The sequence below is a fragment of the Eupeodes corollae genome, chromosome 2 (assembly GCF_945859685.1).
Source record: "Eupeodes corollae chromosome 2, idEupCoro1.1, whole genome shotgun sequence".
Classification (NCBI taxonomy): Eukaryota; Metazoa; Arthropoda; class Insecta; order Diptera; family Syrphidae; genus Eupeodes; species Eupeodes corollae.
The window spans coordinates 28239248-28265605 of NC_079148.1; positions in this window are offsets into that span (position 1 = coordinate 28239248).

The following is a 26358-nucleotide window of genomic DNA, read 5'->3' on the forward strand; positions in this document are numbered from 1 at the left end:
AATCAAATAAACTCCTCACCTATCCCACCTTCCCGCCTCTTGACAAATAATATGTCTAAAATAACATTCAATAAAGAGCGGCATACCGGCAGTTATATGATTTTGTATGGGTATATTATATCCATTGATAACCCCAGAGCTTAAGTATCATTTCATTAAAGGATTTCCCCCAACTCGAATCATTTTGTTTTAAATTCCTCTAGAGCCGCACTGCCGCCGCGCGCCGCCACCGCCATTCCTTACAATACGTTTCGCAAATTTGCACACACAATCTTTGTCACAAATGGTAATATACACATCCCCCAGGTGGAAATTCGACTTCGACGACAACAAAAAAACAACGTCCCGGTCCCAAATGATTTTCAATTCCCTTCTCTTAACTAAGGGGATGGGGAGGGGAGTTGTTCTTCTCTCAACCTAATGGAAGATGAAAATTCAAATTGAAAATTGCAACCAACCCTCCGTCTCTTCTTCCTCGGCATCAGCTCCGCATGTACGGCGTAGGTACCTTACCTTCCCTTACAATACTCAAAGCGCCATATGTGTAACTTTTGTGGCAAATAAGTCAGAGCTCAACGGGGTCTGTACTTCTCAAACCAAAAACTTAATTTAACGAGAAATAAATTTCCCAGAACTTCAAAATGACAGCGTGCGCGAGATATTGGTTGTTTTTGTAGCCAGCAAGGTATGGAAGTATGAGATCGGGGATTGAAATCTAAGTTATCCTATATTTTCAACATCCTTTTGGGAATTTGCACATATGTGACTTTCGCACAAGAGGTGCATTTGGTGATGGCAATGGCATAACATGAACGAGTGACTTACATTCATTCATACCGTATGTGTACATATGTAGCGTGTGAGCATATGTCCTAGGAATTGAATACTTGTCGCGTTTGTTGAAATGACAGTAAAATCGTTGCACTAATGACAATTTAAAGTGAAATGTTATAAAATTTGACAAAGGATCAGAAATAAACACAATTACAACTTAATTCCATCAGGGAATTTAATAATAATAATCCATATGAATTAAGGAATGTTCCATATTATTGTTGATGTAAGTACGACGAGTGTTTCCATCAAACATGACAGTATATAGAGGTAAAGAGAGCAAAATTACGCCCTCATGCAGTTCTAATAAGTATTTGATAGCAAGCGGCATTTAACCACAGTCTAACACATTCAAATTTATAAAATTACAGTCTATAAAACAGCAAAACATAACAGAATTACAACCAGACTCAGCTATACTGCAGTCTGAGTAAGAAGATGCTTCTTAAATAGCAGGCACTACTAGATTACAGAGTTTGACAGAAGATGCTACTAGATTACAGTAAAAATAGCAGACTCCACCAGGCAACAGTCTTGGATAGTCAACAATGCTAAATTACAATTTAAAATAACAGACGCCACAAAATTAGATCTTAAAAAAAGTAAACGCCATAAATTTACAGTATATGAGATAGCAGACTATAATAGAAATGACAGTAGATCCTGCACAAGATAGCAAACGTAACTATATAAAAGCTATATACTCCTATAATGTTTTATCACTACATTACAGCATAAGGTAGTTTAGGCCACAAGATTACAGTATTAATATAAAGCACATCGATAAATTACAGTTTGAGATAAAAGAAACCACAAATCTATAGATTTTGATATAAGAAACGACGATAGTAGAATTTTAGACCGCAAATGTTACCAGATTACAGATACTACACAATTACAGTATGAGCTGGAAGATGCCACTAGATTACAGTCTTAGATAGCAGAAATGACGAAAAAAGAATTTAAGACATTTAATGTTACCAGATTGCAGATACTACACAATTACAGTATGAGGTAGAAGTTGTCACCAATTTACAGTCTTAGATAGCAGAAATGACGAAAGTAGAATTTTAGATAGCAACTGTTACCAGATTACAGATACTACACAATTACAGTATGAGCTGGAAGATGCCACTAGATTACAGTCTTTGATAGCAGAAATGACGAAAGTAGAACTTTAGATAGCAACTGTTACCAGATTACAGATACTACACAATTACAGTATGAGCTGGAAGATGCCACCAATTTACAGTCTTAGATAGCAGAAATGACGAAAGTAGAATTTTAGACAGCAAATGTTACCTGATTACAGATACTACACAATTACAGTATGAGGTAGAAGTTGCCACCAATTTACAGTCTTAGATAGCAGAAATGACGAAAGTAGAATTTTAGACAGCAAATGTTACCAGATTACAGATACTACACAATTACAGTATGAGGTGGAAGATGTCACTAGATTACAGTCTTAGATAGCAGAAATGACGAAAGTAGAATTTTAGATAGCAAATGTTACCAGGTTACAGATACTACAAAATTACAGTATGAGGTGAAAGATGCCACTAGATTACAGTCTTTGATAGCAGAAATGACGAAAGTAGAACTTTAGATAGCAACTGTTACCAGATTACAGATACTACACAATTACAGTATGAGCTGGAAGATGCCACCAATTTACAGTCTTAGATAGCAGAAATGACGAAAGTAGAATTTTAGACAGCAAATGTTACCAGATTACAGATACTACACGATTGCAGTATGAGGTAGAAGTTGAACATTTAAAGTCGTAAAAAGCAGATTGCGCTTAATAAGAGAAGAACACGTCAGCCACTTAAGTCTGCAATCTTAGTTATTAGACGGTACTTAATTAAGCTAGTAAACGCAATTAAATTACAGATAATGTAATTTCTACCTAGATAGCTGATGTTACTAAATTATAGTCTGAAAAAAAGGCATCACTGGATTATTGTCATTACAGTATGAAATATTAGAAACCATTTTATAAAAACATTAGATAATAGATACTTATAGATTACAGTCGATTACAGTAATGGACAGTAGACGTCAATAAAGTACAGTGTGAGATACCATACTTCAAATTATTGTAGTTTTTAAACAAATAGGCTCTTGCATATTTTAGATGATCGGCTTCGGAATTACTGCTAAAGGTTAGGATTAGTTTCCTCTTTGGAATACAATGCAATAGAAACGAAGTCTGAAAGCTTTGCGCTAAATTTTATCACGATTTGTTCCCACCGCTAATTAATTAAAGACAAATTAAAATATGGCTGTTAACTTTACCCTCATCCTGTTGCGTTGTCAACATTTTGATATTGTTTCTTTTTTTTTGACAACATCTTAAAAATTCAACAATCTTATCCCATATTTCAATTACTAAAGAATAATAATCACAATCAAAACAATTAGTACCGCTAACTTCATTAGAATAATCGGCTAAAATGGTAGGAAAACTTTTTAGCTGCGGTAAGTTTTCCATCGGCCAATTAGATGTTTTTAATTGTTTCAAGTTTTTCCCTAGAAAAAGTATAGAAGAAGAAAATTCTTATCCTTTTTTCTCATCTCCCTGTGGACTGTGTGGAGTTGAGTATAATGTAAAAGGATTCCCCAAGCAGTAGGAATAACCAACAACCGGTAATTAACTTTATTCACTCTGATCTCAACAAGAAGGATGACGACAACTCCGAACGCCGAACGACGAGCGGTGGTGGGTATTATATCGCTACAAGCAGCATCCCGTGCTGTGATACTGTGAAAAGAAGTTAAAGCACAAATAATAACATCTCAGGAATAATAAGTTGGGTTCCTTGCTGTGTCCTTTTCTGTTTGGAGTCCATTTCAAAGAAGGGATACCATAATTTATAGCCACCAAACAGATACACAAAACAGAAGTTTTTTTCTTCCTCCTTCTTTCTGAGCTCGGAGCAAACCATCAACCATCCTTACCCCACCACATTTCCGCACACCATCAACGACCAAGACCACCACCAACCTAAGGGTTCTTGTTTTCTGGTTAACAGGGATATATGGGATGGTGGGCCACCAGAATCAAAGTGATGACGGCCTGTTTTAGGGTGTGATTTAATCGAAATCAATTAACCGTAATGGGACAGATTAAGCGAAGATTTGTGGCGTGAGTTTGCGGAAGTGATGGTCACTAAATGACAGAATATTCTACCTTTGAATACAAAATATATTCATAATGGGAAACGGGAATCTGTTTGTCAAATAAAAGTTTCAATAGCGTGGTGGTGCGTCGCCGTCGGTGGAAATGGGGTGTTCAAATTCGAAGAGTAAGGGAAAGGATAGAAAAGGATTCAAAAGTCTTGTCCATGAGCTTATTTTGTCCTTTTTACTCTGTACCTATTTATAATATATCCTACAGTAAACAGTTATATGTTTATCTTAAAGGGCTCTCTGGTCAAAATCAAAAGGAAGGATACGAAACATGTGGGACATGTTGTCTTTTGTGTTTGTCGGTTCCTGTTTTGTGACTGGAAGTTCTTCATTTCACTTAATAAGTTCTGCATTGATGGTCGGTCTGCCCTTAGTCGGTCCTTAGTCGGTCCTTAGTCGGTCGGTCGGTTATAAGACCGAAACGACCCAAATGCGACACAAAAAGGTTCAAAATCAATGCAAATACACCGCACCCAACCGCTCTCTATTCCATTGTCAAGAATCGGAAAAGAACCCAAACAGCATTTACATGGAAAGTTGTTATGAAAGGACTGCGTCAGCTATAAATCCTTATAGTGACAAGGTCTACCGCCCTAAACATTTACACTGCTGAACAATCTTAGTGGCGTTTATAAAGCGTATGGTGTGGGTGTGGCAGTGGAAGTGTTGGTGCGGTTCTTCTTATAAAACATCTTAAGACTTAAAGTTCTTTCCTTGGAATGGTATCTGTTTGGGTTCGCCAGCCCGCCCGGCCCGTTCGTCCGTCCAGTCAAGTGTTCATAATGAATTTAATAGAATGTGCTATTGCTGCACTTGAGGAGCGTATTGATTTGCATGTGAAATTGAAATCAACAAAGAAAAATAAAAATAAACAAACAAAACGAGACAAGGACGAAAAGAAAAATAAAGAAAACTCGCGCCCCTTTGATTTCAATTCCATTTGCGACTCCAAATGCGGTGTAATCTCTCCGGTCTTGTGGTAAATTGCTTTGTATTGTCGGGGTTTTTCATTTTCATTTTCATTTAATTTTCTTTTATTTTTTGTTGTTGTTGGCTTTGTCTATTTATTGTTGCTACGTATAATGCGTTGGTACTTTAAATAACAATAATCCTGAAATTGCTATTTTTTCTTTATTAAGGGTGAACTACGTTAGTAGAATACTCTTGACAGTTAAAGATGCACGTTATTTTGTTTTTTAAAGAAGTTGGTTTGATAAATTAGGTCGGGAAATTCAGTTTGTTGACTCTGAAGTTTAGATCTAAATAAAAGATGAATGTACCTAGATAAGGCTAAGACATTGTAGCAATAAAAGTTTTAAGAAAGTGTTAAATGGACTTGATTAAAAAAAAGATATTTTTAACTTCCCATAGGAAGTTATTGTAATGGGTCCAATTTGTCAAATTGAAAATTTTGACATTTCTCAATGTTTCAAGGTCTCTAAAGCCGATATAAAAGATTATTAGAAAAATGTTTGTGCGTGGGCGTGTACGTACGTTCGTACGTCCGTACGTTCGCGACGTTTTTTTCGTTGTCCAAAGCTCAAGAACCAGAAGAGATATCGACTTCAAATAAATTTTGTTACACAGATAAAAAAGGCAAAAAGGGCTCTTAAGAAAATTGCGTGGGTTTTTTTTTATAACAGCAGTTTAAAAAGAAGGTGAACATTTTGGTTAACCCTAAATATCTTACGAACAAAAAACGCAAGATACATGAATTAAATTTTATATAATATACTGTAACGTGATACCAAACAAGTTTATTTTTAAAACAAATCCAATTAACGTTTTTTTTAAACACAATTTTATGCCACGAAAAATCGAATTGACATTTTTTTTTAATAAAAAATAAAAAAACTTAAAAAAAACATTACTCAAAGTTGGTAAAAATTGAATTTCGACTCAAATATCTTTTCAAAAATTTGAGATTATGGCTTCCAACTTATTATAAGTTGTAAGAAATATTGTTTCAACATTTGGAAACATTTTAAGAAAAATCGAATTGACAGTTTTTTTTACAAAAAATAAAAACATAAACAAACAAATTAATAAAAGTTGGTAAAAATTTATTTTCGACTGAAATATCCTTTTAAAACTTTGATATATTGGCTTTAAACTACTTTTATTTATTAAAGAATATTGTTGTCAATTTTCAGTAAAATTTTGAGAAAAATCGAATTGACAGTTTTCTTACAAAAAACGAAAACCTACAAACTTTTAAGCAAGACAAATAGACGGACGGGATGGGAAGTTATCAGTGTGGGTCGCATCGCAGCCTCTTTTCATATCTTTGAATCAAAGAGTCGGATTAAGATAAGATATTTTATCCTAATTAGTGTTAATAGGCCAGAAATCACGGAAAAAATACTACAAAGTTCCAAAGATAGAACAAGTTTTGTAAAAAAACGTACAAAACAGCACGTTATCCTCGGTTCCAACGCTTGGTCATAATGACACTCTTTATGTAAGCTCTATTGATTTGCCAAGGCTTTCAGCATAGTTTGCTGTTTATTTGAAGCTACCAGAGAATTTCACGAGTCTTCCTGTACTTGAAAACTTAAATGATTTTATGGGATGAATCGTATTCTGGCACTCGGTGTGTATCCCAGATCACCTTTTATGAAATGATCACATATTCGATATAGCCAAAACTGCTTCTAGGTGCTTACGATTACTCAGACCGGCGAAATAGTGCAATAAATTTTTAACCCTTCTGATCTGGCTGTAATTTACAAAGCCTTCATTCAACCAAAGCTTAAATATAACTAGCATATCTGTACATATGCTCCAAAAACAAGTTTTAATCTCTCGGATAGATACCAAAAGGACGTTACCAATATTCTTACAAACAATATTCTGTCAAATTAGGCATTTGTTTTCCACCCCTTAACAAATTCAGCCGTAATACTCGCCTTTCTCGGAATGCTCAATTTATCCTTGAGCTAAATTTCTGACGAACTGTCAAGTATGGAGATTCTTTATTAAACCACACATCGAGAATATGGAATGCTTTGGATAATTCAGTTTTTCCTTCCCATAAAGGAAATAATAGTTGAGAAATGTTAAGCCACGCAATGAGTGACGAGCGACTGAACGACCGGAGGACAGGTCATTGAGCGATCAATCTGAGCGATGGGTGGCCATTTACTAAACGACACGTCACTGAGCAATTAGTTGGAAAAATGCCATCGTCATTCGTCAAGTGCGGTTCGTCATAGTTGAAAGTAGCGTTCATATTTATAGGTCTGTAATAAGATCGAGAATCCGTAGATACGGTCTACAACCCAATAAATCGTGAAAGGGAAAATTATGGTGAATTTCATCATTTATATCTAAATCTTCGCAGATTTCCAGAACGATTTTGGCGATATTGTCGCATGTCAGTACCATCTTTTGATTTGCTGTTGGAAAAGTTCGATTATATAAGTACACGCGTCTGCAGAAATGGCTATTGACTTAGCTCAAACAAATGCAACCACCCAGAAGAACAGTCCCGTTATAACAGAAGCTCAAGCAATGTGTTGAATACAAAAAATGAGCTTGCGCAACACTTTTTGGATTTCGGGCATTGACCAAGAAACACAATTTGTAATTAAATAAATACAAACTTACCAGAACAATTGTGACTTTTTATTTTTGTAATCTTTGTGGAAATTAAACTTTCACATTTTCTTTCTATGTCGCTTAGCGATCGCCGGAAAAATTAAAACAGGTTTGTTTACAGAGCGACATCGCTCTGTCGCTTAAAAACTCGCTGTGTCGCTTAGGGTTTATGTGGCCAACTCCATACGATTTCATGTGTTCTAATTTTATTGCTTCGGTCAGCGATTCGTCGCTCGGTCGTTCAGCCGCTCGTCACTCACTGCGTGGTCGGATCCAACTGAGATTCTGTAACCTGTAGTATTGCTGAAAACCCAAGTTTTTCAATGCCTCGTCGATCTTTGAAATTATTCATTCATAATAAAAATATGCGTAAGACAAGGTGCAATGGTCATCTTCTGATGAGCCCAACCATTGCATCGGGGCGAAACGCATATTTTGAACACCATGCTGGTTTATTTTAAATTCATTTTTCATGATTTTAAATCATATTTATTTAATTAAACGGTGTTCAGGAAATAACAATTCGACTGTTAAAACTTTAACAGTCAAAAACTTTATCTTCATAGGAACTTATGCTCAATCCAATAATAATGCTGAATGGGATTTTAAAATGTAGCAAAATGAAAAATCATCTTTAGTAACATTGAGGGGCTTATTTTCACTTTGGAGACTATGTAAATAAGCTGAATTAGTAGCATTTTGGGATAGGGATTGAACTGCGGTTATGTAAATTGGTCAAGGAAAGCGTTTTGAAAGGCGCATCATCATCATCATTCTAATGCCCGCATCGGCTTCTTACGTTGTCAAGGATCCTATAGTGGTCCAATTTTCAATGACTCTTCCTCATAGATACGGTTGAATATGGACAATCAATGGCCTGCGTTATATTCACCTTTAGGGCATCGGTCGATTGTGGTTTATTTGCATAGGGAAAAGTCTATAGTGGGTTGGTGTCGTCCCATATACGGCAATTTTACTTGTATTACCATTCGTCTAAAAAAGCACCTTTTTTCGGCCAAAATTGGGGTCCTCTTCTAAACGATTCGAAACTCAGTCAGCGAACAAACGGCTTTGTCTATGGTCATGAACTTTGAGCTCCTGATTCAGTTGGAACTTATACGGGTGTAGGTCCAAGATCCGACATAATATTTACCAAGTTAAAGTCTGCAAAAGACCGAGTTCTTGTGCACGCCGAGGAATAGTTTGCCTCGGATTCTGCTGTACACGTTCCCAGCCGATCCTGCGTTCCTAAAACGTGAGGATGTTGGCTCATTGTTTACTGAATTGTTCATCTCAAATTTGGTCACCAAACGTTTAAGAGTCGACTGTGAAGGGCCAACAAGTCTACCGTAAAATGTTTTATCATTTGAAGGTACTTTTCAATCGTGTTACTTGCCATGATGATTGGGCATAAATAATTGAATAATAAACAAAAGAATTGACGGATATCAACAAAACAATATAATCAACACGGGCTTCAAAATCTACCCGCACGAATTGAAAAACTTTTTATAAGACCCGAAAGGACTAATGAGACTTGCAAATGACACGAACAATTTTGGAAAGGCAGAGATAAACCTGTTACATTTTTCATTTTTCTACAGCTTTTGAACATGAATAAAAATGTTGTTTCAAAAAATTCGATCCATTATAATAGAGTCCATTTTTCTGCTTATAAAATTATAAAATAATGTTCATTATGATATTTTCCTTTAATTAATCAAGTTTTAAGACTCAGAATCCTATGTAAAAGTTTGTACTAAAAGTCAATTTAATGTTATCACTTTTGCAATAAATTTTCTTAAATTGTTAACAACATACAATAAAACAACATTATTTTTCCAACAACCAAAAACGCTATTTGTCTCCTTTTGAAAACATGATTCTATGTTCTTTTATAATATATAGTTGCTAGTATATTGCCATTTTGTGGTTATGCCTAATGCCACACATACCTATACACACAAATGGAGTATAGAAAACATTTATTTTGAATTTGTTTGAGTACAAAACTCAACCGCAATCATTCCAACACCATAAAAAAGTTTTTGAGAGTTGAAAAAAACTTTTTTTTGTCTTTTCATTTTTGTTTTTTTTTTTTGAAAATACTGTGAAATGGTTTTTGTTGGGAAAATTGAAATCGAAATCCTACACTTTATATAAATATCTGAGCTATTGGCTTTTGGAATGAGGAAGTTTAGTATATAGATATGTATAGGTATACCTGTGATGTGTATTGTATGTGTATAGGGTAGCCATTTAGGCCTAAAAAACATTGTTATTTTTCAATAGAGTTTGGTACAATCGGAACAGTTGACATAAAAATACCCAAGGGAATTTTTCTATATAGAACATAATAGCATAAAGGCCTTGAGCTTTGAAAAAAAAACACAATAAAAAGTGATTGTGGTTTAAGGGCTTTCATTGCAAAAGAACAATTCTTTGCAGGTGCTGTATTATTATTGTTTTTTGTACATTTAAATAAAATAATGTAAACCAAACGCTTAGAAACGACTTTTTACTTTTGTTCCGTAAAGAACTGAGGAGATTTTCTTTTCTCTCTTTTTCCATTTATTTCATGAGACCTGTTCATTAAAAATGTCTGCTAAAATAAGTTTGAATTATAATGTTTTAACTCATGAACTCTTAACCCATTAACATCGTGACCTAAAATAGTTTTAATTACAAACTTTATTGTAGTTCTAATATTTTTCTTATTTTATTCACAACAATCATAGATTGTTAATTTATCATACAAAGGGTGTTTTTTGGAGGAAATTCTTTAGAGAACTTCAAAATGAAATGAAACTGAGCTAATTCTATTTAAATTGAAATTAAATATACTCTTCCTCCTGGTATATTTACACTACGGCTAGCTCGGATGCAGTCTAATTTGTAAGTCATATTTCTTTACCTCAAAGTGGCACGATTTTGGAGGTCAATTCACGTGCCCGTAACGCATAGCGGTCATTATTGGTACGTTCTGGCCCGCATTGCTTTTAAAGAAGTACGGGACAATCATTCCACCAACCCGTAAAGAACACCAAACAGTGAGTTTTTGTGGATGACAAATTGTTATCATTGCAAATACGACGCTTTTATTTATTGAGGGTTTAAACCCTCCCTGTGCAACCTAAAATTTTTATTACGGGTACTGCCTCTTCCGAGGAACTGACAAATCCTCAAAGAGTAATTCTTGGCATAAAAAGTGCTTTCTCAAATTATATGTTTGGATATAAACTGTAGGTCCCATCCATCCATTACTCGGACACACAGGAATAGTTGAGAGCTGTAAGTCACTAGAACCTGGTTCTCTACGAGCTGTTGCGCCACCTAATTTATTTTATTCGACCAAAAGTGAGCTTCTTAGCTAAATTTAAAATAAATCACCTGACAGCTGACAAAGTGGTGACTCGTTAAAAAACTATACCTCTTTAAAAATACCCTTTACATATCTATATCACATATTGCTATGTTTTGTGTCAAATAACGTCAAAATTGATTTATTATTTTTTTAATAAATTCATTTTGAAATACTTACTTACTTTAGGTGGCCCTTTGTGAACTAGGGCCTTGACCAACAAACTTCTTCATGTAGATCGGTCCCTAGCTAGAAGTATCCAGTTTTACGTTCCAAGTTGGGTGAGATCACTTTTCACTTATGCGCTATAGCCCAGCCATCTTAATCCTTGGACTTTTAACCTTCTGGATAAGTCTACGTTGATGTACAGCTCGAATAACTCGTCGTTCCATCTTCTCGTGTACTCTACTTCTATGTATGCGGGACCGTAGATCACAAAGAACTTTTCTCTCGAAACGCCCCAAGGTGTTTTTTTCTGCTTTTGTCATAGTCCATGCTTCTGCACCGTATAAAAGGACGGGTATGACCCGGGCCTTATATACTGACACTTTGGTCGCTCGAGATGGTGACGTTTTGACCGAGACGTCGTAGGTATTGTAAGTCCTTCTTGATGACAACGTGTACTTTGTTTTGCCCTCATTAACAGTTAAATCCATTTTTGCCGCCTCTGCCTCAATACTCACAAAAGCCCCGTTGGCATCATGCTGAGTTCTTCCGACTATGTCAATTTCATCAGCATATGCAAGAAATTGGACAGACTTTTGAAAGATAGTGCCTCTAGTGTTGAAGTAGGAGCTGTACACTATTCTTTCAAGCCCTATGATACAAAATTCGAATTGCAGGGCATCACCTTGTCTAAAGCCATTGACATCGAAAGGTTCTGTTAAGTTGTTTAAAACCTTCGTGAATTCTCAATGGTCATCCCACTGAAACAAATGAGCTTAGCAGGGATGCTTTCACATGCGGCCTCGAAATCGATGAAAAGATGGTGGGTGTCAATTTGCTGTTCTTGTGTTTTTTTCAGGATCTGCCGTAATGTGAATAATTGGTCGACTGTGGACTTTGCTGGTCTTAAACAACACTGATAAGGACCTATCAGTTTGTTGACGATGGGCTTTAGGTATTTACATTTTACGGCGGAGAAGATTTTATAGGCGATGTTAAGTAGATTGATTCCTCTATAGTTGGTGCAGTTTAGAGGGTCTCCTTTTTTCAGAATCGGGCAAACAATACGAAGGTTCCGTTGATCGGGCATGATTTCTTCCGACCATATCTTACAGATAAGTTGGTGCATGATTCTTACCAATTTATCTATAGCTGCTTTGAAGAGCACGGCATTCAAGCCATCTACTCCAGCGGCTTTGTTAGACCTTAGCTTAGATATGGCAATCCTTACTTCGTCTAAGTCGGGAGGACAGGATTGTTGGCTTTCGCCGTCCATGTTGAATGGATCATCCTGCCAGAAGTGGTCCTTCCATATATCCTCAGCATTGACTGCGGTTCTCCTATGATGTTTTCACCTTCATCTTTGCAGCCTTCAGTTCAAGTTTATGTACTTGCGACTTTCGTTTTATCTGCTCATAAAACTTTCGAACTTTCCTGCTTTTGAAATTGGCAATATTTTCGACCAAACGCTTTTCATGCTCTCTCTCTTTTTATTTTTTTGAAATATTCATGATTATTTACGGAATTATAAAAGAGCGTTGAGGGTGAAAAGGCCTCCCAACAAACATTCTTGGAATGCAACTAATTTATATTAATAAACAAAGTCTTATGGTACTCATAAGTAAAGATGATTTTTCAATGAAATTTCGGACTAATATGGTGCAATTGAATACCGGTTTGGCTTTTTATGTTAAGTGCACTTTAAAACGATTTTATTCTTTATTCAAACAAGGTTTAATGTCATTGTGGAATGCCTTAAATCTAAGATCGACGAGGAATCACCAAAGCGGGTTTTTTAAAATTAACCGTACTAGTATTCCATATGATGATTTTCATGAAACAAGTGACTATTAGCGGCCTTACATTTTAATGACAAGTTCTTTAATTATTTGCAAAGTAATAAAGTTCTAATTGGAAAACCCTTACAGAAAATTTGTTTCCAGTTTTGTAATTTATAATTATCGAAATAGAAAATAGAATTTTAAACTCATTTCCCTGAGTTGCCTAAACCTAAGCTTCAATTTAAAGCTTTAATCTAAGTTCGATTGAATACAATATTTGTCTAATATTTCCAAAATCTACTCAATCAAACTTTAAAGTGTTCCTTTTCCCTCCAATTCAACTGCAACTCAGAGACTCAGAGACTTGTCTGATGATGGTATATGTATCTCAGTAAATAATAACTTCATTTGCAAATCGGACTATAATCGCAGCTAAAAGCAGCTTAGGGACCTTTCTAAAACCACTCGCTCTTTTGCATATACGAGTATACCTAAATGTATAGAAAAACTTTGAACATTTATCAATGGGATAACTAACAACTATACAGCTTCATATACTGACTGCAGCAGTATAAAGTTCCGCTCTCAAATGGCAAATATCCCCATATCCTATGCATCTTTTTCTCCAAAAAAAGGACCCAACAAAACAACTATAAACGTTACCAAGCTATCCCAAGTGCAGTTTCGTATTAATATCATATTATTCATTCATACGAAACTCTCATACTGACAACTTTTGCTTTGCGGAAAAGACTAACAGAGCAGCATCCTAAGAACTACTGCACTCATCCCGTGTATACAATTCTTACACAAATATAAACAGAGAGAGTACGGGGCTAAGGATGAAGATGAGGTCCCTCTGCGTGGGTGTTTACAGCATAAATCCCCTATGTAAATGCGATTAGTAGTATTCAAGGATAATAATGCGGTGCAAAGTATGAAATCTGCCATAAATCCACATATACACAACACCAAGGATCCGTTTCCGTTTCTCCTGCAGCGACACATGGTTTTAGGAGACTAAAGTGTATTTAAAATACTCACAAGGATATGTACTTACAGACTGAGGACGAGAACAACAACAACGATTTGTATTTGAAGATAAGTTGAATTTTACCATTTTACGTTGTCCGTCGTCGTGCGTCGTGTCTTGTCGGTTGGTTTTGTTTTTTACGTCTTCAAAGAGGATATCATTGCAACAAATAAACTTTTTATGGCTTAATCCTTTAAACGGAAATGAAAATATTTTCGAATGCAGGACACTACGTCCTTCTTTGGATGTTTAGTTGTGCGATCTCACACTCTCATGATGATGATGATGGTGCAATCGATTTGTTTTTCAATTGAATTCTTTGGGGAAGAGAGTGCCCACTGTTGACTATGGTCTATATCCCTTTTCCACTCTTTTGGTATTCGTATATACTTTTTCTTTCGTTCGTCCTTAAATGACAACAACGGAAATTTCACAATCAATTCATTTTTGTTGTTTTCGGTTGTTATCTGCATTCGGTTCTCAATTTTGGCTGGGTATTTTGTTGTGTCCTTAAAGTTTCCTGCTTACGTCTAATTAATACAAATGGCCAGGATGGCTTGTCTTTGGTCGTTTGGTGGCTGTGGCGGTGGCCCGGCGGCGGCGCGGCGTCGAACGGCAGTAAGGATTTTCTATGTAGTATAAAGATTTTTAGCCATACGATATACTTTTCCTTCGAAACAATCGGGAAAAGTTTTCCCATTTGAAAGTTTTTCATTGATGTTGCAGGAGGTGGTTTGATGAAGAAAAAAAATAAGGGAGATTTGTTTTTGTTGTTGTTGTTTTCTCTATTTACATCAGTATAGTTTAGTGTGGGTTTGTATAGGGCAAAAATCAGTTGGTTAACAAAAACAAGAAGAAGAAAGATTCCTTAAAGTGTTTATAAATTTTGCATTTCTAATGAAAATATACTGCGATGACCAAAACAACACTTACATTTTTGTAATGGCTATTAGGCAAAAAATAAAAGTCAAAAGCTATAAAATTATTGCAAATAATGCAAAACGAAGAAATAAATTTTTATTATTCAATGCAATTTAGATGTTTATTTTTTAACGAGGAAATAGAGCAAAAGTTAAATTAAAAAGTCAGATTTATAAGTTTCAGTTTTTTGGAACATTTTGTAAAATACCAAATTGAAATACAATTTTTATTGCTTAGGTGAAAATAGGTATTAACGCTTTGATACAATAATTTTATTCTAGTTTTTTGAAAGTATTGAGTTTGAGCCAATTTCATTTTATGTGGTTCTTTTTTTGATGTGTTTTTTTCGACAACTATGAAAAAGAAAGCTCTCTTGTCGCACTAAGAAAGTTTTCCGTTCAAGGTTGAAAATTTTTTTTATTCATTTTTATTAATTCATTCATACAAATATTTTAAAGCTAAACAAAAACTCATAAAACAAGCCATGAAATACAACTAATTTAATGGTCCCATACATACACTCTAAGTTAAACTATACTACTTATAATTTTTGGCCCTGAGTTCTTTTTAACTTTATTTCATATTAACCTATCCTAGCAGATTGATTATCAAGATTGAAGACTGGTTCTCCTGCTGCAACCCATCACTTCGGTCCCGTTCGGACACATTCCTACTGAACCGAAAGAGCTTTGCTCCTTCTTGTGCCATCATGATGTCACCATTGTATTGGAGTCTCCTATCCGCGGTTCTTCGTCTGACGTGGTAGTGAAACTACCAAACTATTCTCTATCAAACCGCATCTATTTAAATAAGAGGAATGCCTTTATTAGAATAAAGTCGGTCAAGAGAGCAACTCAAACAAATTTCCTGGTAGGCAGAATCTGGTAGGAAATACCAGCCAAAAAACTGGTACAATACTCCAGATTTCGTGGTAAATAACTTCAGATTTCCTGGTAAAAATAAATCTGGTTTTATTAAACAGAAATCTGGTTTCCTGGTAAAATTGTTGACAGAAAGTTTTTTGGTAAATGTTACCAGCGTCCTGTTAGAAAGTATTTGTTTCCTTGCAAAATGAAGATTATCTGGAATCTGGTAAATAGAACCAGGAGATTTATTTTCTGGTATATTTTTCCTAGTAGCTAAAAACCAGTCCTCTGGAGCATTTCACCATTTAATTTTAGTACAATATATAGCTATCAAGGAGTCCTATGCTGCCTGCATTAAGCATTGAAAACCAGTGGCAACATTGCCTTGCAGCCATTAGAGATGTCGCCTCTGAAGTGCTAGGTTTATCACGGCTACCACAGCGAAACCCCTGGTTTGACGACGAATGCCGGCAAGCGCACGCAGCGAAACAAGAGGAATACAAAACGGCGCTGCTCGCGAGCTCTACGATCAGAAGATACATAATAAAAGAGACCCTCTAAACTGCGCCAACTACAGAGGCATCAGTCTCCTTAACATTGCGTATAAGATCCTCTCTGCCGTATTATGTGAATGTCTAAGGCCATTCGTCAAATCTGATTGGTCTTTATCAGTGTGGCTTCAGATCAGGAAAGTCCACTATCGACCAAATATTCACACTACGTAAGATCTTGGAAAAAACCCAGGAACTTCAAATCGATACCCACCATCTCTTTATCGATTTTAAAGCCGCGTACGGCAGCATCTATTGGGAAGAGCTATACAGAGCAATGTCTTGTTTTGGAATCCCTGTCAAACTTATCCGTTTTTGCAGAATGAAGATGGAGAATGCACGCTGCTCTATCAAGCTCGGAAAAAATCTTACCGATGAATTTGATGTCAAAAAAGGTTTTAGACAAGGCGATGCACTGTCATGCGACGTCTTCAACATCGTTCTGAAAAGAATTGTGCAAAACTCAACCGTCAAAACTAGAGGCACAATCTTCCAAAGGTCCATCCAACTACTCGGATACGTAGATAATATTGACATAATTGAAAGATCAAAGCGTGATGTCAGTGGAGCGTTTTTGAGCATTGCGATGGAAGCGAAGAAGATAGGTTTAGTGGTCAATGAGGGCAAGACCAAGTATATGCTGTCATCAAAAAAGCACACTGAACAACGACGTCTTGGACAAAACGTCACCATGGACAGCTATAACTTTGAGGTAGTTAAGGACTTTGTCTGCCTAGACACCGCTATTAACACAGAGAACGACACCAGCGCTGAAATCAAACGAAGAATAAATCTTGCAAATCGCTGCTTCTTTGGACTTAGAAGGCAATTGAGAAGTAAAGTCCTCTCTCGAGCATGTAAAATCACCATCTATAAGACACTCATCATCCCGGTTCTCATCTATGGCGCTGAGGCCTAGACCCTGTCAAAGAAAGATGAGAGCGTCTTAGGATGCTTCGAGAGAAAAATTCTTCGTGAGCATAGATGGAGAATGGAGGAGAAGATATAACGACGAACTGTACGGGTTGTACAGCGACACTGAACTAGTTAGCAGAATTAAAGTCCAACGGCTTAGATGGCTGGGTCATGTAGAGCGAATGGACATCCCGGAAGGCCTTCGAATCCATTCCTGAGGGATGGCGGCGCAGTAGAGGAAGACCGCGACTCAGGTGGCGCACCCACGTGGGAGAGGACCTCAACCGACTTGGCGTGCGAAACTGGAGACAGCTAGCTAGGGACCGAGCTGGCTGGAGACGTATGTTGGTTGAGGCCAGGTCCACCTCGGACTGTAGCGCCACCTTAAGTAAGTAAGTAAGTATTTACCTATCAAGCTCTTTCCACCAAATAATTGTAAACTACATGGCGCTTCCGATAATTTAGTTTAGAGAAAAATCTTTATTCCTTTTTTTCTTGGAAATATTGGAGACGATGTTCATGTGAATGTTTTCTTTAGGAATACTATCTATATCCTATGCAATTTAATATATACGCTATGCATAATTCATAATTTCATAAGGCACTTACTAAAATTTGTTGGGAAGAGCTTAATATTCTACCAGAATTCATCTACATATTGAGTAAACAAAAATCCCGGTATATTCTATCAGAATTCTGGTACATTTTTACCAGGAGAAAAAAATATTCCTGACATATTTGATCAGAAATCTGGTACATTTTTACCATGAGAAAAAATATTCCTGTTATATTCTACCAGAATTCTGGTAAATTTTACCAGAAATTCTTCGAAAAATCTCCTGGTAAAATTTACCAGGGTTTTCTGAAAAAGACGACTGGAAGGAATCTAAAAACCAATTTTTCTGAATAAATTTAGCGGGAAATCTGATCACCGGTACTGTTTTAAATGAACTTTCAAAACATTCGTCCTTTGGATTTAATTTCCCGAAAATTACATTGTTGGTCGACGTCATAGCTCTAGAAATTTGACCTTGAAAGAGTGTTTATCACGAAATTGTTAACTTTTTGATTCGAAACCGGTTGTATAGACTTCGTTGGAGTAAGGAATATAAGAAGATACAGCTGTTCGATGTAAGCCGTTACAGAGTCGGATTTTCAGTTTTTTGTCGTTTCAATATCGCTGAACCTCGTCGAAATCACTCCGCAAGGGAATTCTAATAACTTCAATCTTTCGGGTCGTTCTGTACGCAATTGCCTTAGTTAGACTAAATATCAAATCACTTATGTAAATGCTGAAGAGAATCCGCAAATGGATTTAAAATTTGATTTTTACAGCTTTAAGCTCAAACGGTGCTAAGAGCGTACTCGACCAATTCAAGCTTTTCTGAGTGCTTAGCTTTGCGTAGATATTGAAAATGTAGGAGTTCCTACCGATGCTTTAAAGTTAGGTTTCTTTAAGACCATATCTAATATGTATCATGCGAAAAAAATAAAAAAACCTGAGAGAAATTCCAAATCGCGGAAAGGGATATAGTTTCCACTTCCGGGTGAACTTAAAGAAGCATAAAGTTTAAGTAATCTCAATTTAAAATCTCTTGTCAAGCCCTGAGAAATTGCCCGTACCAGGTGTTTGGCTTCATATGAAAGGTATTGTAAGATTAATATTGTACATTATAATGTAAGACTCATTGTACAGTCTGTCCTGTCATCTGGCAATACCTTTTTTATCTATTTAAGTTCAAGTTATATATGTCATATTCATATTCACCACATGAAGAAAAAAGAGGATGAGCGCGGCGATGACATGGCAGTCTGATAGATAACTTAAGCTAGATAAGTAAATTGTAATCCTTATTGTTAAATAAAAGAGAACTAAAGAAATAATAAAACATGGTGTCAGATGCTTAAATACCCACCAAGAAATTTGAAGTATTAAACATTCTGTTAAAACTAACTTTAAAAAAAATAAAGAAGAAAAAAAATATTTAATTTAAAAGATAAAATGGCCGAACAATCTATTCGAGGCCCCAGTGAAATGAATTTTGATGAGCCAGCCAAAAACTGGCCCATGTGGAAACAAAAATTTGAAATATTTCTGACTGCGGCAAATAAAAATGGAGAAGGAGAACCTTTAAAAATAGCCCTTTTTCTTTACCATATAGGAGAAAGAGGTATTGAAATATTTAATGCACTTGGACTCCCTGAAGAGCAAAGAACATTAGCAATAGTGATGACGCGCTTTGAAAATTATTGCATTCAAAGGCGTAACACAGTGATGGAAACCTTCAAATTTGGCTCGATAACTCAGAAACAGGATCAATCATTCGTGGAATTTGAAAGAGAAGTACGAAATCAAGCTAAATTTTGCGAATTCACGTGCTCAGCTGAAGGTTGTAATCAATCGTATATTGACCGAATGATAAAAGATAAAATTATTCTTGGATTGGTTTTTGGAGTCAAGTCAAGATACACTCGAGCAAATAATAGAAAAGTGTAAAATTGCTGAGTTATCCGAAACAAATAAAAAAATACTCAACACCGAGGAAGACGTCATTAAAGTTGAAGCCATTAAAAGTTTTACAGTAAATAAAACTAAGCAGCCGTATGTAAATCGACAGAGGAACACTCAAACATGTGAGCGATGTGGGATGACGTCATCGTCATCACTACAACATGATAAATTCTGTCCAGCAGTAGTGGAAGGGAGAACATGCAGAATATGTCACTAGCCTGTGCACTTTGCAGTTATGTGCAGGAAAAAATATAGTGGTAGAAGATCAAATAGCAGCAATTATGTTTATGTACAAGCAGTTGGAGGAGAGGAAAGAGAACAAACAGGTGCAGCAGTAAAATCAACTCAGTCAGTAGATCAACAACGTGCAGCAGATCAACAACGGGGCATACATTCAGTAAATATTAATAGGCAATATTATGATGACGCAGGTAAACTAAATTTAAAAAAAAAATATTTGTGCTAGAAGTTTAAAATTAATTAAAAATTCTCCTTTTGTCCAAATTTATAACTGTAGACGTATAAGGCCGATCGGTTGGTATGAAGAAATGTTATTTAACAATGTTAAAGTCAATTTCAAATTGGATACGGGTGCTGATGTCAGTTGCTTGCCAATTAAATACATTGAAGAAATGAATTACCTGAATTGAATTGAAAACTCAAATACGAAATTGTTTGCTTATAATGATAATAAAATCAACTCTCTTGGAAAGATAACTTTGCCTTGCGTAGAAAATATTACTAGATGTATTAGACCTATAGATTTTGAAGTAGTTGGCAGCAAATTTCAGCCCATTTTGGGTCGTGCTGAATGCGAAGCATTGAATTTAATTCAAAGAATTCAAACAGTACAGAGTAGCCAAGCTGTTGAGCTACCCTCCTCTAAGGATTGTTTTATTAATAGTTTCAGTGATATTTTTGAGGGTCTTGGATGTATTCCAGGCAAATTTTGTATTCAGTTAAAGGAAGGATCGGAACCGGTAGTCAACTATAAGAAGAAAATACCTTTCAGTCTTCATGATCGACTTAAGACTCAGTTAGATTTATTGGTAAGCGATAAAGTAATTAGTCAAGTGGAATACCCAACCGATTGGGTAAACAACTTGCAAATTGTGGAGAAGTCAGATGGCTCTCTACGCTTGTGCTTAGATCCGCGGCCATTGAAGGCATGCATTCGCCGTCCACATTTTTCAATTCCAACTGCAGAGTCTATTACTAGTCGACTGTCAGATAAATCAGTGTTTACTGTTATGGATTTAAAAAATGGATTCTGGCAGCTGGAATTGGACGATGAGAGTTCCAATTTGACTACGTTTATAACACCTTTTGGTCGTTATAGGTGGCATAGATTACCATTCGGGATAAGCAGTGCTCCTGAATTGTTTATGAAAAAAATGGTGCAGTTATTTGGTGATATTCCTGGAGTTGAAATTTACTTTGATGATTTGTTTATTTCTGGTAGAAACTATGTCGAACATGATCAAACACTAAATAAGGTTATTGAAAGGGCAAGGGCAAATAATGTTAAATTTAACATAAATAAAATACAGTATAGGCAGATTGAAGTTAAATTTATGGGTCAGTCTATATCTAAAGGCAGTATAAAGCCAAACGATAAGTATTTAGTGGCCATGAGAGAACTACCAATACCCGAAGATAAAAAAGGCGTTATGAGATTATTAGGAGTTTGTAAATATCTTGCCAAATACATACCCAATCTTTCAATCGTAACATCCAAATTAAGAGATCTTACCAAATTAGGTTCAAAATGGCAATGGACCGAAGTGTTAGTGAAGTATGTATGTCTGACAAAAACAAACTCCAGTATCAGGTAGCTACCAGGGAAGATCGATGCCTTAGTAAGATCCTTGTAAGATTCTTTTATATAATTTTTACTATAATTTGGAGAAAAGATTTATTAACTTCCCATAGGAATTTATTGTAATGGGTCCGATTTGTCAAATTGAAAATTTTGACATTTATCGACGTTTTAAGGTCGAAAAAAAAAAGATTTAAAAAAAACGTCTTTGCGTGCGTGTGTACGTACGTTCGTACGTCAGTATGTTCGCGACTTTTTTTTCGTCATCCATAGCTCAACAACCAGAAGAGATATCGATTTCAAATAAATTTTGTTATACAGATAATAAGGCAGAAAGATGCAGAAAGGGCTCTCAAGAAAATTGCATGGGTGTTTTTTTTACCATAGCAGTTTGAAAGAAAGGTGAAAATTTTGGTTGAACCAATGACGCTTAAGAGTTGAATTAAATTTTATATAATGTATTGTAACCTGATTTCAAAGAAGTATATTTTTTGAAAAAAATCCAATTAACAGTTTTTTTATAAATAAAAAAAACTGAAAAAAAACGTGTCACTTTCAAAATATTACGGCTAAAATATGATTTCATCTCCAAAACAATTTTGTGCAACGAAGAATAATGTTTTTGAATTCCGATAAAATTTTAAGAAAAATTGAATCGACAGTTTTTTTTTATAAAAAATAAAAATCTAAAAAAGTATCACTCAAAGTTGGTAAAAATTGAATATCGATTCAAAAATCTTTTCAAAAACTTGAAATTTAGGCTTAAATTTTATTTTATCTTATAAGAAATATGGTTTTAAACATTCTGTAAAATTTACAAAAAATAAAAATTTAAAAAAAAATTAATAAAAGTTTGGTAAAAATTGATTTTCGACTCAAATATCTTTTCAAAACTTTGAAATATTGGCTTCAAACTTATTTTGTCTTATAAGAAATATTGTTTTCAACATTCGATAAAATTTTGAAAAAAATCGAATTGACAGTTTTTTTGGAAAAAATAAAACTCTAAAAAAAACAATACCAAAACTTGGTAAAAATTTACTTTCGACTCAAATAGCTTTTCAAAAATTAAAAATATTTGCTTCAAACTTATTTTATTTCACAGAAAATATTGTTTTCGATATTCAGTAATTTTTATATAAAAATCCAACAGTCCGTTTTTCATAAAAAATAAAATCTACAAAAAATAGTACGCAAATTTGGTAAAAATTGATACGAGTGCATAAAGACAAAGTTTTAAGCAAAACAAATCGACAGACGGGATGGGAAGTTATCAGTGTTTTTCTTGGATCTTCTGTTAGCTTATCTACTGAGTTTGCTTTTGTCAACTGATAAACGGCTGAAACAAATCCGTATATCGGGTTTTGTGCAGAGTGTTAGTGTTAGTGTTTAGTGACAAAATAATTTAAATTTGATATGCCTCCTGTAAGACGAAGCAATTTAGGTAGAAGAACCCGAACTGCTACAAAAACCGATCCAATCGTACTGCACAAAAACATGAAGACTAACGTGAAAGAATTCGGATATCACAAACGTGTGAACCGCGAGCGCGACATTCAACTAATAATCGCTCAAGTTTGAATCAAGCTGCTTTCAGTTACGATGTGTCAATTGACTACAGTAACTACCAATGTGTTGTTCTTGGTTCTATGAACTCAGTTTCCTTACACTGTAAGGCATTGAAATACAAAAACGAAGCTAATGGATTGTGTTGCGCAAATGGTAAAGTGAATTTGATACCATTGGATCCACCACCAGAGCCATTGTTTGGGATGAATGTACCATTGCACATAAGAAGTCTTTGGAGGCTTTAGACATAACCTTAAAAGGTCTACGAAGCAATAATATCCTATTTGGTTGTGCAATGATTTTATTAGTAGGAGATTTTCATCAAAAATTGCCAGTGATTCCACGATCAACGCCAGATTATGAAATCAATGCATGGAGACATGTGCTTCTTTCAAGCAAGAATATGCATGTCGAGTTGCAAAATGACCAATCTAAAAACATATTATCTAAACAATTCATTGTCATTGGTAATGGCAAATTTCCTATAGACATGTTGACTGGCTATACATTATCTTTCCTCAACGTGTTTGTCAGTTAACGCAATCAAAAAACGAACTCATTCAGAAGGTGTTTCCAAATGTTTATCAGAATTACAGAAACCATGATTGGTTGAGCGAACGAGCTATATTGGCTGCAAAAAACATTGAAGTGAATGAATTGAATTTCAAAATTCAAGAACAAATTTCAGGCGAACCTAGGATATATAAATCAGTTGATTCGGCTACTAACTAAGACGATGTAGTCAATTATCCACCGGAATTTTTAAACTCGATGGAATTACCAGGATTGCCACCTCACAATTTTCAATTAAAGGTTAGATCAATAGTTATAGTGTTGCGAAATAGCCACCAACCGCGTCTTTGCAGAGGTATGCGGTTAGCGATAAAAATAAAATGCACGACTGGGTCGCACGAACTTGCTCCTGTATGCTAAGAGTCTGTTTAAAAAAGTACTTATATAAGATTTAAAAATATACCTGTAAAATAAGTTTGGCTTTAAAGATTATATCCAAAAGCCATTTGATTTGTCAAAAAAAACCATATAAAAACCATAGTATGCCCATGAGCACAAACTTTTAGGGCGACCAGATGCCGACTGCCGAGTCGTTGGCGTGGTGTTAGTATCGAAAGTGAAGAAATTCAGCGGTAGCGAGAGAAAAATAATTAATTTTCGACCCAAAAAGTCTTCACAATTTCCTTCATTCTATTTGAGTCTATCCTTCTATACGTTTTCACATAAAGAGTTTCCATATGAAGGTTGATAAATTTGTTTTTGTTTTTTTATATAATGCACTTTATATAAAAACGAAAAAATAATACAAAATGGCTTAATATTGTATCTAATAAGGGGATGAAAGACACTTTTGCATGCTTAGGTCAGCTGTTTAGGATCTTTTACCGATATTTCATTTTATTTACATTCATAAGTCTGCCTTTACTTGGGTACGATCTTTGTATATGAAAATGGTTTCTATTATGTATAAAGCTACGATGCCATTCATACAGATTGAACTTGTTCCTTCAAAGCTTTTTTCCTTTAGATAGCTTTATTGTAATTTTATATTAGAAGTACCAGGATGGAAAATAAATAAGATAAGAAAGAGGCAGACCATGAATGTTTAAATTGTAAAGCGATCGCCTATTGGTTGTGTAGTGTAGTTAGGTAGCAGGTAGATGTCTAAAATGAATAAAGAATAGTTCATTGGTGTGCTTAGCTTTATGCAGATAGATAAATAAGGACATGTTAATGATGATAATGAAGGAATGTTATTGGTAGCTAAAAGGTTCATACTACATTCCTTCTTTACTACAAGTTTTCAGCGCAAACATGGAGTTTTTACTTTCAGTTTATTTATTTTGTTAAAGTTTAAAAAAAATAACAAGCATACAGTCAGGCTTTTGTACGTTTTGGATTTTAGTTATGAAGTGACACGTAAGCAGTAGTTGTAGAAGTTGTACGTAATACCTTTATAAGTAGGTATAATGTGTATACGTTGAAAAAGTGATTCTAATAGAAAATACATATACTCTTTCTGGCCCGTTTCTTTAACTTGTACTAAGTATTTATTCATTTATATAGGCGAAGGTCAGTAAATCATGTGTGAAACAACCTTATTCGTAAAGAATAATATTTTAAAATCACATATACAAAGTTACCAAGATAATACTTCTTGATAGACACTTTAAAATATATTTTTGATTAAATATATCATATTCGTTAATCCGATACAGTTGCGCTACATGGGCGGCCTTCGTTGATATTTACAATAATTTTAGTTATAAAAATACATAAATATGTACCAAATGCACTAATTTAGATAAAAGCTATGAATGTAATTACAATTTTGTCAAAATAATGCGCTATTTCGGGCTCATGCACAGTTAAAATATTAAAAAAAAAACAATTTTAAGATTCAAAATTTCGCCCGAAAAATAAGTTTATCTTCAAAAATTTAAATGCCATTTTATAAATAAAAAAACATTTGATTTTTCAAATTTTTTTTTTGAAAATCGTTAGAGCGGTTTTTTTTTTAAATTAAATTTTTATATATAAAATTTTTCAATTTTATTTTAAAAATATTTTTGGTACGCAGTTGTTTAGAGATTGTTAATATACGCTATACGTTTGAATTTCGTAAAAAAATGTTGACCTGTTTTTGAGATATCAAATTTTGAAAAAATAAAATTCAATATTTTTTTAAAAATCCAAACAATAAAAAATTGCACTTTTGATAATCAAATATTGTTAAAGCAATATAAGAGCTTATTCAGAAAAAAAATTATTGAAATCAGTTTATAAGTTGCTGAGAAAATTAAAAAACAAAATAACGGTTCTATGAGCGGTACCTTTCCAGAGCAATACAAAAATTTGTTTTTCTTATTAAAAGAAGCCAAGTTAAAAAATAAAATTTTAGAGAAAATTTAAAGAAAATCGATCGGTTTGTTTTTGAGAAAATTCGAATTTTCGTTTTTTGACCAAAAAAATTGTATGGTGCCCACTGTTAGTTTTGATCTTAAAAAAAAAAATGAAAAAAACGCCTAACGCGAATCTGCTCAAAACCTTAACTTCCAAGTTTGAACTCAATCGACCGAATGGTTTAGGCTGTAGGAGCGTGGACAGACAGACAAAACCGACCGGACTTTTTTCAACTTCTCTACCATCGTAATATCATGTTTGATTAAAATCTCGAGTTCGAAATTTTGCACGAATGCAAAACTTGCCATATAGTTCCTATA